Below are 14,077 nucleotides of genomic sequence, written 5' to 3'. Positions count from 1 at the left end.
GAATGGCAACCCACTCCAGTATTCTTGCCTGGGAAATCCCATGGACAGAGGAACATAGTGGGCTACAGTCCGTGGGATTGCAAGAGTCAGACACAACTTAGCAACTGAACCACCTCTATAGCCAGCCTGGCATAAGATGCCCTACAGCCTTCATTCCCTTAATCCTCACAACCATCCTATGAGGCAGATATTCTAATTCCCATTTTACCAAAGAAAATTAAGGCATCCAGAACTAAAGCACTTACCCCAAGTAAGAGAGATCTAAGAGGCAAAGGTATAACCCACAGCCACATCTGGCCAACCCCCAAATTGTCTTTTTTACCCTTCACCAGGTTGCTCTGATTCACATGTCCCCATGGGAGCTGGCAGGTTTATTTACAGTGCAGTCATTCGTGGAGTAAGAAATGAAAGATTCCCCCAAGAAAATTAGGAGGCCACAGCCAATAATGACTCCAAAAGAAATATGACTACAAATGGCGGTATAATCCTGTGCTTTTGATAATTCTCTCAAGGGAAGATGCATTATGCTAGTTTATCACTTTAAATAAATTCTCAACAACCTATTTACCTGCCAGTTTGTATCTGTGGAGACTGTTTTTGCAACATCAGATAAATGAGCAATTAGAGACTTTAAAAGGCTCTTAAATGTGGTGGAGCTTATAAACCTGAACTCCCAGGGATGGTAAATGTCACATCAAATGTCTTCAGTATTCATTTCATGTCTACCCTTTGTTTTAACAGCTGTGATATGGCACTCCTTATCCTAATCTGAGGACACCTGCCTTCTAGCAGGATATAATGAGAAAATTGGGGACCTGGGACATAGGTTGCTTGGATTCTAGACCCAGTCATCCTTAGATGAACTTGACCAAGTCAACATTTCTCTCAGTTATTTGTTAATAAAATGAAAGGGTTGAAGTTAGGATATTATTAAGAACTCTCTAAGCTCTAACATAATGGCTTCACAAATCTATGCTTTGGCTATGAATAGCTTCGTTCTTTATAATTCCTTGGCAGGATCCTAAACAAGGGCAAGTTTAGCCCTGAATTAATATTAATTATCATTGTCATCATCATCATTATTGTGTGAAGTCAGAAAAAAATCTGTTTGCAGCAAAACAAGTAGAACCATGATCTAAAACTCTACCATTAGAGATTAATTTCTTTTGAATTAGAGGGTTTTAAAATATCTCAGACAAAAGAAATGCTCTGAGGCAATGGGTTACTTTTAAGAAGCAGAAATCTTCTTGCTTTTAAATGAAATTCTTGAATGTGCCCCTCAATACAAACCATGGGGTTTCCTTGGTGGATGTAAAGAATATGGCTGCAATGCATGAGACCCAGTTTCGATCCCTGGGTCAGGAAGATACCCTGGAGAAAAGAATGACTACCCATTCCAGTATTCTTGCCTGGAGAATTTCATGGACAGAGGAGCCTGGTGAGCTAGAGCCATGGGGTCGCAAAGAATTGGATACAACTGAGCAACTAACACTTTCATAGAAACCATAGATATTGGATTTTCTGGATAAAGTGAGAGATAGAGTGGGCACAGGAATGGGCAGGAATCCCTGGGAGCTCCTCCATTTAGGATTCTTGAACTCTCACATGGCCCCAGGTACTGCTCTAAAACCTAGGATTCATTGAGCAACCATTCAAAACATTTCTATAAGCCACTACCAGCTCACATCCTTTAATGATTAAAGAATTCATAGAGAGCAAGTTGAATAATGTGAATAGAGGATGATGGGTGGGTGCTCAGGGGACCAGATTCTGGGATGGAAGGGAGAGGAAAAAAAAACTAACCTGTACTGAGAATCTTCTGTCCACCACATACTTTGCTAGATTCTTTAAATATGCAATATTCTTTAAATATGCAATAACGGGAAAGTATTTAAATACATTCACCAAGGCCCAGTACCCATGCCTATCCTTCTACTTCTGCAGGGGACCGATTCCCCTTCTCTACTCAGAAGGTTGCTCCAGCAATTCTCCCCTCTCTCCTAATTCAGTCATTTCCCACATGGATCACAGACATGGCTTCCTAACTGCTTCCCCACCCATCGACTGTGTCTATCAACATAGCCACTCTGCCCAGAACCACCGATCATTATGCTCCAAGTAAAAGCCAAAGTCCTTCACGTGTGTCCAAGGGCCACATGCTTAGGGCCTGATCCCATCTGACTTCTCCTGGTTCACTCCTTCTCTGCTGCAGCCACAGTGCCTTCCTGCTGCTCCTAGAAAATCTCAAGCACATGCCTGCCAAAGTGTCTTTGCATTGGTTGTCCTCTCTACCTGGGATAGTCTTCAGTTCCCCAGATAGTCACATGGCCCACTCCCTACCTTCTTCAAACCTTCTCTCCAATGTCCCCTTCTCACCAAGTTTCCCAATTTATTACTGCAGACTGCCACTATCATGGGCATGTCCACATCCCTTCCTGTTCTGTAAATTTGTTTGCTGAAGTCTCAACCCCCAATAACTCCAAATGGGACCTTATATGGAAATAAGGTCACTGTCAATGTAATTAGTTAAGATGAGGTCACACTGCAGTAGAGTGGCCCCTAATCTGACTGATGTCCTTAGAAAAAGATAAAATTTGGACACTGAGACACACATGCATAGAGGAAGAATGCCAGGTTAGGATTGCAGTTAAGCTGCCACAAGCCAGGGAACTACCAGAAGCTAGGAGAGTTCCCTGGAATAGATCCTTCTCTAGATTCAGCAGAGGAAGCATGGTCTTGATCCCAGACTTCCAGGCTCCGGACCAGTGAGACAGCACATTTCTGCTGTTTATGTCACCTGGTCTGTGACACTTGGTTACAGCAGCCTTAGGTAACTAATACACTTCCTCTGCTCTGCTTTTCCTCTTTCCCATGAAACTTTAATGAATCATCAGATTTACTCATTTATTCCTTTTAATGTCTGGTGTCTGTCTCCCCTTTTTGGACTATCACTTCTGAAGGGGCACAGGTCTTCATCTACTTTGTTCACTCATGTATAAAGTATTAATATAAAGAATTAAGTGAATGGGCCTCCCTGGTGGCTCAGATGGTAAACAATCTGCCTGCAATGCAGGAGACCTGGGTTCAATCCCTGGGTCAGGAAAATCCCCTGGAGAAGCGAATGGCAACCCATTCCAGTATTCTTGCCTGAAGAATCCAATGAACGGAGGAGCCAGGCGAGCTACAGTCCACAGGGTCACAAAGAGTTGGACTTGACTAAGCGACTAACACACACACATTCAGTTATTGAGTGTTAGTCCCTTAGTCGTGTCTGACTACTTGCGACCCCATGGATTATAGCCCGCCAGGCTCTCTATCCATGGGATTCTCCAGGCAAGAATACTGCAGTGGGTTGCCATTTCCTTCTCCAGCGATCTTCCCAACCCAAGGATCGAACCTGGGTCTCTCATATTGCAGGCAGACTCTCTACCGTCTGCACCACTGGGGAAGCCCACACACACAGATTAAGTGAATACTTTCAAATGAAGGATAAATGCACACATTTCCTCCTTTCTCCTGTGTTCTCAAGAAACCATCATACAATTCTACCTCACTCTTCTGTCTTAGCTCTCAGACTGACTCCCTGACCAACACCCTCCCTCACCTTATGGGCTCTGAGGGTCCATCTCTCTGCCCCTGGGGACAATACCAGCAATGAGGGCCTTACCAGCAATTGCTAGGGCCTTACAATGAGAAGACTATGGCCCAAGACAGTGCAATTAGATTCATGTTGCACATATTTAAGCCTCAAAATTGCCCTCTGAAGCATATGTCATAATCTCATTTCACAAATAAGAAAACTAAGGTTCATAAAAGTTAAGCAATATACCCACAGCGCTCTGCAATTTTCAACCTTCCCTCCTCAACATGGCAGCTTCCCAGAGATAGGAACAACATTTTATCTTTTTTTTCCAGCTAAGTTGGATCTTCATGGAGTTATGCAGGCTTGGTTATTTTCAACATGGGCTTAGTTGCTCCAAGGCATGTTGGATCTTAGTTCCCTGACCAGGGTTGGAATCTGTATCCCCTGCATTGAATGGTGGATTCTTTTTTTTTTTTTTTTTTCATTTATTTTTATTAGTTGAAGGCTAATTACTTTACAATATTGTAGTGGTTTTTGCCATACATTGACATGAATCAGCCATGGATTTACATGTGTTCCCCATCCTGAACACCCCTCCCCCCTTCCTCCCCTGGATGGTGGATTCTTAACCACTAGACCTCCAGGGAAGTAACAGGAATAGCATCTATATTGCTGCATCATCAGCTCCTAGGCCAGCCGGGCATACAGGAAGTGCTCCATGAACACTGCTGAACTCTCCGTAGTGACACCACTGGTGACAAAGTTAGACCAGAACACAGTCTGACCCCACAACCGGGGCTCATACTTTCTCACTCCCCAACCCCAAGGCAACCATGATAATACCCCTCTGGACACGCTCTAATATACACTACACATAGTAGACAAATAGGCACATGTCTTTTTTTTCTTTCAAAAAATGAGATCTTATATATTCCTGTGTGCATCTTGCTTTTCTCATTCAACATTATTCCCCCAAACTCCTCCAGGTGAACTGAATTGGCTCTAAATTATTCTTTTTAATGACAGTGCACTATCACAATTAATTCAACCATATGTCATTGTTTGGTATTCATTTTATTTCCAGGGTTTCTTTTCTTTTTGTTAGTGTTGCTACATTAATAATCCTTAGACCCATGGAAGATTTCAAAGAGTGAGATGATTATATTAAAAAGTAAATGTGTATATGCTTCTACTTGTTATAATTAAAATTTTCAAACATATAAAAGTCATGGAAATAGTATAAAGCACCCCCATAAACCTAATGATAAGCTTCGGCAGTTATCCGGTCATGGCCAGTCTGTAATCTCCCACTCACTTTCATCTCTTTCATGTAATCTCTTACCCACTTCACTACAGTCTAGATTATTTGGGGGAAGGGGAACAGATATTTTATCACTTAATCTATAAATGTATCTGTCTTTACCTGTAAAAGTTAAGGACTCTCCTAAATAACATAACCACAATACCATTATCAAATCTGAAAAAGTAATAATCATTTTTCCTATCATCCAATCTTCCAGAAGTATTCAAATCCCTCATTTGAATCATGAATAATGAATAGTTTTACAACTTGTTCAAATCAGGATCTTAGACTCAAGAATTACAATTGGTTTATATGTCTCTTGTGTCTTAGGTCGCTTTTAAATCAGAAATTTTCGCCTTTATATCTGTGTATGTGTGTGTCTCCCTTGCAAAGTCTCTGTTGAAAAAACTAGGTCATTGTGTTTTCCACAATCTGCATTTTGCAAACTGTTTCACCTTGATATCAACTGTCCTGAACAACTGGTAGTTAGATCTAGAAAGTGAAAGTGAAGTCGCTCAGTCGTGTCTGACTCTTTGTGACCCCATGGACTGTAGCGTACCAGGAACCTCAGTCCATAGGATTTTCCAGGCAAGAATACTGGAGTGAGTTGCCATGTCCTTATCCAGGGGATCTTCCCGACCAAGGGATCGGACCCCGGTCTCCCTCATTGTCGGCACACGTTTTACCGTCTGAGCTACCAGGAAGTTGGTCAAATTCAATACTTTTTGCAATACTTTATAGGTAGTGCTGTGTACTTCCATCAGGGGGCGCACAATGTCTGATGGTCTTTGGCACTATTAGCTATCCCTGGTGATACTGTCTAGATCAGTAGTCCCCAAATTTTTTGACACCAGGGACCGGTTTCATGGAAGACAATTTTTCCACAGACCAGGAGAGTGGGGAATGGTTTGGGGATGATTCAAGGGCATTACGCTTATTGTGCACTTTATCTCTACTATCATTACATCAGCTCTACCTCTGATCATCAGGCATTAGATCATAGAAGTTGGGGACCCCTGTCTAGATTCACCTTTTCAGTAGGAGCTGCAATAGATGATATCACAATTCAATCCCTCTTCAATCCTCACAGAAGCCAGGATACTTCTGTGAAGAGAAAATTCCCCTTATACAGTTCATATAACAAAATCTAGATAAATTATTCTCTCCCTTTATTTACCAGGTCTCAAAATAAGTTAGTTTCCGAGTATCATCCAAGTGAGGGTTGTTGGGGTTTTTTCTTTTGTTTCAGTTATCTTTGTGATTATCTTTAAATGTGAATGGTTAACAAACTCACTCTCTTTCTCTCCAGAAGAAAATGACCTTGAGTTAACTTCCTAGCTCTGTTCCCCTGGAAACATAATAAAGGTGGAAGTTGTCTATGTTACCAGGCAACACTGCTTATAAAATGACTTCTAATTAGTAAACTACACCTGGCCTTGGAGGATACTTATAAAATGACTTCTAATTAGTAAACTACACCTGGCCTGGGAGCAGTGTGAATTAACTATAAATATCTAAACAGGATTCATAGTTTGAGCTTCTCTGAATGCAGTGCATTCTTGTAACTGCATGTCTCTTGCTAGGACCCCTGGAAACTATTCCCCCGGGAGGAAGTAAAACATATTGTTTCATAAGGGAAATGGCGCTCATAAGCTGGGATGGCTCCCATATCCATCAGCTGGGCTGGGTTCCCCAAGAAACAGACTATGAGATGGAAATTTATGCACTAGAGGAGTACTGGAGAGGGCTCCTGGGGAGTGAGGGGAACATGATTGTACAGTGGGACATGTTAAACTGCAACATAGTTGAAACTGGAAACCTCAGCCAATCCAATTGGACTTCCTCAGTAGCTGGTGAGTGAAAGTCACTCAGTCGTGTCCAACTATTTGTGACCCCATGGACTGTATAGTTCATGGAATTCTCCAGGCCAGCATACTGGAGTGGTAGCCTTTCCCTTCTCCAGGGGATCTTCCCAACCCAGGGATCGAACCCAGGTATCCCACATTGCAGGCAGAATCTTTACCAGCTGAGCCACAAGGGAAGCCCAAGAATGCTGGAATGGGTAGCCTATCCCTTCTCCAGCAGATCTTCCTGACCCAGGAATCAAACCGGGGTCTCCTGCACTGCAGGCTGATTCTTTACCAACTGAGCTATCAGGGAAGCCTCAGTAACTGGGGTGGCGCCAATTTAGGCAGGACTGCTCCCTGAATTGGAGCTTAATCTTGGGCAAGGCAGCTCTCCTCCACTGAAAGCAATCCCCAGAGAAAGATCCAGGCGTGGACTGCAAGCAGCCAACAAGAGGAGTGAGTATCTCAGTCTTAACAAAGATACCTGGATAGTGCATTACAGCATCATTGTACCCACTCATTTGGTCTCATTCCTTTGTGCGTGAGCTGTCATACCTGCTCCTGCCCCTGGCATGCTATTCTTCTTGCCCAGTATCCTCTAGCAAGGCTAAATGAGCTAGTGCCAAAAGGGGACTTGTTGACTTTTATAAAATGTATATCCAAATCCACATTTGTTTTATGCATTTCCTGCCGTAGGCCTGGGACCATCATTTGTCCAAAAAGCCCTGGTTCATTTTGCTGAAATTCAGAGATCATAATCTAGGAGACAAAAGGGTTCATTGACCTGGAAGTTAGGTACATGAATCAAGGTAAATTGGAAGTGGTCAAACAAGAGATGGCAAGAGTGAACGTCTAAATTAGCCTCCAACTAATAAAAATAAATGGAAAAGAAAAAAAAATTTTTAATAAAAAAATAAAAAATAAAAAAAATTAGAACTTAAAAAAAAAAAAGAGTGAACGTCTACATTTTAGGAATCAGTGAACTGAAACGGGTGGGAATGGGTGAATTTAACTCAGATGACCATTATACCTACTACTGTGGGCAGGAATCCCTTAGAAGAAATGGAGTAGCCCTCATAGTCAACAAAAGAGTCCAAAATGCAGTACTTGGATGCAGTCTCAAAAACAACAGAATGATCTCTGTTCATTTCCAAGGCAAACCATTCAGTATCACAGTAATTCAAGTCTATGCCCCAACCAGTAATGCTGAAGAAGCTGAAGTTGAACAGTTAGTTCTATGAAGACCTACAAGACCGCCTAGAACTAACACCCAAAAAAGATGCCCTTTTCATTATAGGGGACTGGAATACAAAAGTAGGAAGTCAAGAGATACCTGGAGTAACAGGCAAATGTGGCCTTGGAACACAGAATGAAGCAGGGCAAAGGCTAATAGAGTTTTGCCAAGAGAATGCACAGGTCATAACAAACACCCTCTTCCAACAACACAAGGAAAGACTCTACACATGAACATCACCAGATTGATTCTATTCTTTGCAGCCAAAGATGGAGAAGCTCTATACAGTCAGCAAAAACAAGACAGGGAGCTGACTGTGGCTCAGATCATGAACTCCTTATTGCCAAACTCAGACTTAAATTGAAGAAAGCAGAGAAAACCACTAGACCATTCAGGTATGACCTAAATACAGTGGAAGTGACAAACAGATTCAAGGGATTAGATCTGACAGACAGAGTACCTGAAGAAACTATGGATGGAGGTTCATGACATTGTACAGGAGGCAATCCTCAAGACCATTTCCAAGAAAAAGAAAGGCAAAATGGTTGTCTGAGGAGGCCTTACAAATAGCTGAGAAAAGAAGAAATGCTAAAGGCAAAGGAGAAAAGGAAAGATATACCCATTTGAATGCAGAGTTCTAAAGAACAGCCAGGAGAGACAATAAAGCCTTCCTCAGTGATCGATGCAAAGAAATAGAGGAAAACAATAGAATTGAAAAGACTAGAAATCTCAAGAAAATTAAAGATACCAAGGGAACATTTCATGCAAACATGGGCACAATATAAAACAGAAATGGTATGGACCTAACAGAAGCAGAAGATATTAAGAAGAGGTGGCAAGAATACACAGAAGAACTATACAAAAAATATCTTCATGACCCAGATAACCACGATGGTGTGATCACTCACTTAGAACCAGACATCCTTGAATGTGAAGTCAGGCGGACCTTAGAAAGCATTACTACAAACAAAGCTAGTGGAGGTGATGGAATTCCAGTTGAGCTATTTCAAATCCTAAAAGATGATTCTGTTAAAGTGCTGCATTCAATATGCCAGCAAACTTGGAAAACTCAGCAGTGGCCACAGGACTGGAAAAGGTCAGTTTTGATTCCAATCCCAAAGAAAGGCAATGTCAAAAAATGTTCAAACTACCACACAATTGGACTCACCTCACACGCTAGTAAAATAATGCTCAAAATTCTCCAACCTAGGCTTCAACAGGACATGAACAGAGAACTTCCAGATGTTCAAGCTAGAAAAGGCAGAGAAACCAGAGATCAAATTGCTAACATCCATGGAATCATAGAAAAAGGAAGAGAATTTCAGAAAAACATCTATTTTCTTCATTGACTACACCAAAGCCTTTGATTGTGTGGGTCACAGAAACTGTGAAAAATTCTTCAAGAGGTGGGAATACCAGATCACCTTACCTGCTTCCTGAGAAATCTGTATGCAGGTAAAACAGCATCAGTTAGAACTGGACATGGAACAACAGACTGGTTCCAAATTGGGAAAGGCGTACGTCAAGACTGTATACTGTGACCCTGTTTATTTAATTTATATGCAGAGTATATCATGCGAAATGTCAGGCTGGATGAAGCACAAGCTGGAATCAAGATTGCCAGGAGAAATATCAATACCCTCAGATATGCAGATGACATCACCCTAATGGCAGAAAGCGAAAAACTAAAATGGCAGAGAGCCTCTTGATGAAAGTAAGAGGGGAGAGTGAAAATGTTGACTTAAAACTCAACATTCAGAAAACTAAGATCATGGCATCTGGTCCCATTACTTCATGGGAAATAGATGGAGAAACAATGGAAGCAGTGAGAGACTTTATTTTCTTGGGCTCCAAAATCACTGCCGATGGTGACTGCAGCCATGAAATTAAAAGATGCTTGCTCCTTTGAAGAAAAGCTATGACCAACCTAGACAGCATATTAAAAAGCAGAGAGATTACTTTACCAATAAATGTCCATCAAGTCAAAGCTATGGTTTTTCCAGTAGTCGTGTATGGATGTGAGAGGTGGACTATAAAAAAAGCTGAGCCCCAAAGAATTGATGCTTTTGAAGTGTGGTGTTGGAGAAGACTCTTGAGAGTCCCTTGGACTGCAAGGAAATCCAACCAGTCAGCCCTAAAGGAGATCAGTCCTGAATAGTCATTGGAAGGACTGATGCTGAAGCTGAAACTCCAATACTTTGGCAACTTGATGCGAAGAACTGACTCATTGGAGAAGACCCTGATGCTGGGAAAGACTGAAGGTGGGGGAGAAGGGGCCGACAGAGGATGAGATGATTGGATGGCATCACTGACTCGATGGACATGAGTTTGAGTAAGCTCCGGGAGTTGGTGATGGATGGGGAAGCCTGGCATGCTGCAGTCCATGGAGTCTCAAAGAGTCAGACACAACCAAGTGACTGAACTGACTGAACTGAGTCATGGTTTCAAGGCCTTTTCAGAGGCCAGAATTAAGAAATTTTCTTCAGGTAAAATACATCATGAGTTGATATTGATATTTTTAATTCATATCAGGACTACCCAATATTCTTAACTTCAGCAGTCATCTCTCTGTATGTTCTTTCTCCCATGCCTTAGATTGTGATACTCATTGACATCAACAAAATTCCTCATTTATTGAAAAATACACACACAACCCTTTCAGATGAACAATACTAACACTAGCATTAACAGCACGATTTGTGAAAGAACATAAGCTTTCCTCTTGCTTTATTTTGCCTGTACTTAGGGATCAATCCCACTAGGTAAAATCAAATTACTGTTTTTTAAGCTAACTGAAAATAATTCCTCTTGGTATGATTGTACCACCAACTCAAGTCACAGGCTCATCTTTTTTTTTTTCATTTTGCTTTAAGTTTTAGGATTGCTCTTTTAGCTTAATTTTGCACTATAATTATACAAAATATTTAAGAAGACATAAAAGGAAGGACTACTCATTTACATTCACAAACAAAACAAAAGCGAAAAACAAAGAAGTAAATAGGTATAAACTTGACCAGAAAGTTAAAAATCTATCTTGGGTAAGTTCTAAAAGACCCTTGAAAGACTTAGATATGGGCCTGAATGAATGGAAATATGTACCATATTTATGGATAGCAAAACTCAACATCCTAAAGATGTTGCTCCCTAAATTAACACAGCAACATCTTTAGGATGTTGAGTTTCCAGAACTTATACATCTTATAAATGGAGGTTGTACTCCCTAACCCACATCTGCCTGTGTCCCTACCCCCAACTCCTGGAAACCATCATTCCACTCTCTGTTTCTCTGAGTTTGACTTTTTTTTCCCAAATCATACGATAGCTGTCTTTCTCCATCTGACTTATTTCACACAGCAGAACATCCTGCAGGCTCATCCATGTTGTCACACAAATGCAGGATTTCCTTTTTTATGACTGAATATTCCAGTGTTAGTATGTATGTGTGTGTATCCCATTTTCTCTCCATTCATTTACTGATGGACACTTAATCTGTTTCCATATGTTGACTATTGTAAATAATGCTGCAATGAATACAGGAATACAGACATTTCTTCAAGATACTGACTTCTTTACCTTCAGTTATCCCAACCAGAAGTGGGATTTCTGGGATTTCTTACTTTAGTTCTATTTTTAATTTTTCAAGAAACCTCCATACTGCTTCTATAGTGGTTATATCATTTTACATCCCCACCAACAGAGTTCTAGGGTTCCCTTTTCTCCATATCCTCAACAACACTTATTTCTTGTCTTTTCAGCAACAGCCACCCTAACTGATGTGAGGTGATATCTCACTGTGAATTCAACTTGCATTTTCCTAATGATTAGTGATGTTGAGCACTTTTTATGTACTTGTTGACCATTTGCATGTCTTCTTCGGAAAAAAAATATATTTATTCAAGTCTTCTGCCCATTTTTAGTTGGATTACCTGGGATTTCTTTCTTTCTTTTCTTTTCTTTTTATTTTTTTTTTGCTCTTGAGTTGTATGAGTCCTTCATTTATTTTAGAAATTTACCCCTTATCAAATATATGGTTTAAAAATACTTTCTCTCTTTTCTTTTCATTTTTTTCACTTTCTCCCATCATTTCATTGATTGTCTCTTCACTCTACTGATTGTTTCCTTTGCTGTGCAGAGCCTTTTTAGTTTGACATAGTCCCACATATTGATTTTTGCTTTTGTTGCCTAGCCTTCTGTTGTCATACCCAAAAAAAATCATGTAAAAGTGTATCTATTCACAGAGGACATGAAGTTTAAAAAACTTTTTTAATTAAAAAATATTAGAGCTAATAATGAATTCATCAAAGTTGCAGGACACAGGACCAGTATATAAAGATCTGCTACATTTCTATACCCTAACGATGAACAATCCAAAAGTAAAATTAAGAAAAAATTTCATTTATAGTAGTATCCAAAAAATATGCTTAGGAATAAACTTAACCATATAAGTGTCAGATTTGTACACTGAAAACTAAAAAACATTGTTAACAGAAATCTTTGAAGACCTAAATAAATGGAAAAGTATCTTGTGTTCATGGATTGGAAATTTTAATTTTAATATGAAAATACTTCTGCAAATGATTTATAGATTAAATGCAATCCCTATCAAGATTCTAGTAGCCTTTTGCAAAAAAAATAAGAAAGCTGATCCTAAAATTTATATTGAAATACACCAGGCTTAGAATACCCTAAATAAGTTCTACAAGAAAAAAAAATATGGAGAGCTTACATTTCCCCATTTTAAAACTTTCTACAAAGCCACCATGTCAAATCAGTGTGGTTGATATAAAGATAGACACATAGAACAAAGGAACAGAATAGGGTCCAGTAGTAGTCCATAGTAGTAGTCTATGGTTAATTGATTTTCTCAAATCAAATTCAAAAATTAATTCAAAATGAATCAAAGACCTAAGTGTGATAGTTCAAACTATAAAGTATTAGGAGAAAGTGTAGGTGTCTTAGGCAAAAGTTTCTTAAATGACACAAAAAATGGCAAGCAATAATAACAAAAATATAAATAAATTAGACTTCATCAAAATTAAAACTTTTGTGCTTCAAAGGAAACTGTGAAAAAAAATTTTTTTAAACCTAAAAACAGAATGGAAAAAATAATTACAAATCTTGTATGTGGTAATTGTGTAGTCTCTATAATTTCACAGAACTCCTACAACTCAATAATAAAAAAGACAAAAAGCTCAATTTTTAATTGGGCAAAGGATTTAAATAGACATTTCTCCAAAGTATTGTGTTAGCTGCTCAGTCCTGTCTTATTCTTTGCAACACCAGAGTGTAGCCTGCCAGGTTCCACTGTCCATGGAATTCTCCTGGCAAGAATACTGGAGTGGGTTGCCATTTCCTTGTCCAGAGGATCTTCCCAACCCTGGGACTGAACCCGGGTCTCCAGCGCTGCAAGCAGATTCTTTACCATCTGAACCACCAGGGAAGCCCAAAGAAGATATGCAAATCGACATCATTAGTCATAAGGAAACTTCAAGTCTAACCACAACAAAAGCCCACTTCTTAACCCACCCATTATGGCTGTAATACTAATTTTTGAAAAAAAAAATAACATGCTTTGATAAGGATGTAGAGGATCCAAAATTTTCATCTGTAGGAACCTAAAATCAAAGTGTGGATGGAACAGCTAGCACTCAGTGAATGTTCTTTCTTATTATAAAGGTGATAATCATAGGGAGAGATAATATATTATGCAATAAATTCCTGCAGCCAAATTGGCTCTCGCTTCTGTTTCTTTTTGGACAAAAAATAAGACAGTGTTCATACCATATATATGGTATGATCATGAAATTTCTGCTCTTTTAATCTTTGCAAGCTGCATAAAGTGGAAAGCAAAATTCTCCCCTAAAATAGAAGGTCATTTCTAGAGATACTGAGCATATATTAATGATAAAAGCAGCGATAAAGAGTCTTGTGTAGAATTTCAGCCTTCTGATAAAAGGGATACAGCAGGATGGGACTGGGGAGAAGGGCAGGGGCATAGGAAACAGAGCCTGAGTCTCAGCCAAACTCCATGAGCCTGCAAAAAAAATGCCAAGAAATATTCAGAATGACTTATGCCTGAAGCCTCATGAAAATCAGCAGTGACTATGCAG

Source organism: Odocoileus virginianus, chromosome 4 (assembly GCF_023699985.2).
Source record: "Odocoileus virginianus isolate 20LAN1187 ecotype Illinois chromosome 4, Ovbor_1.2, whole genome shotgun sequence".
Classification (NCBI taxonomy): Eukaryota; Metazoa; Chordata; class Mammalia; order Artiodactyla; family Cervidae; genus Odocoileus; species Odocoileus virginianus.
Note: the sequence above shows the minus strand (reverse complement) of the source record.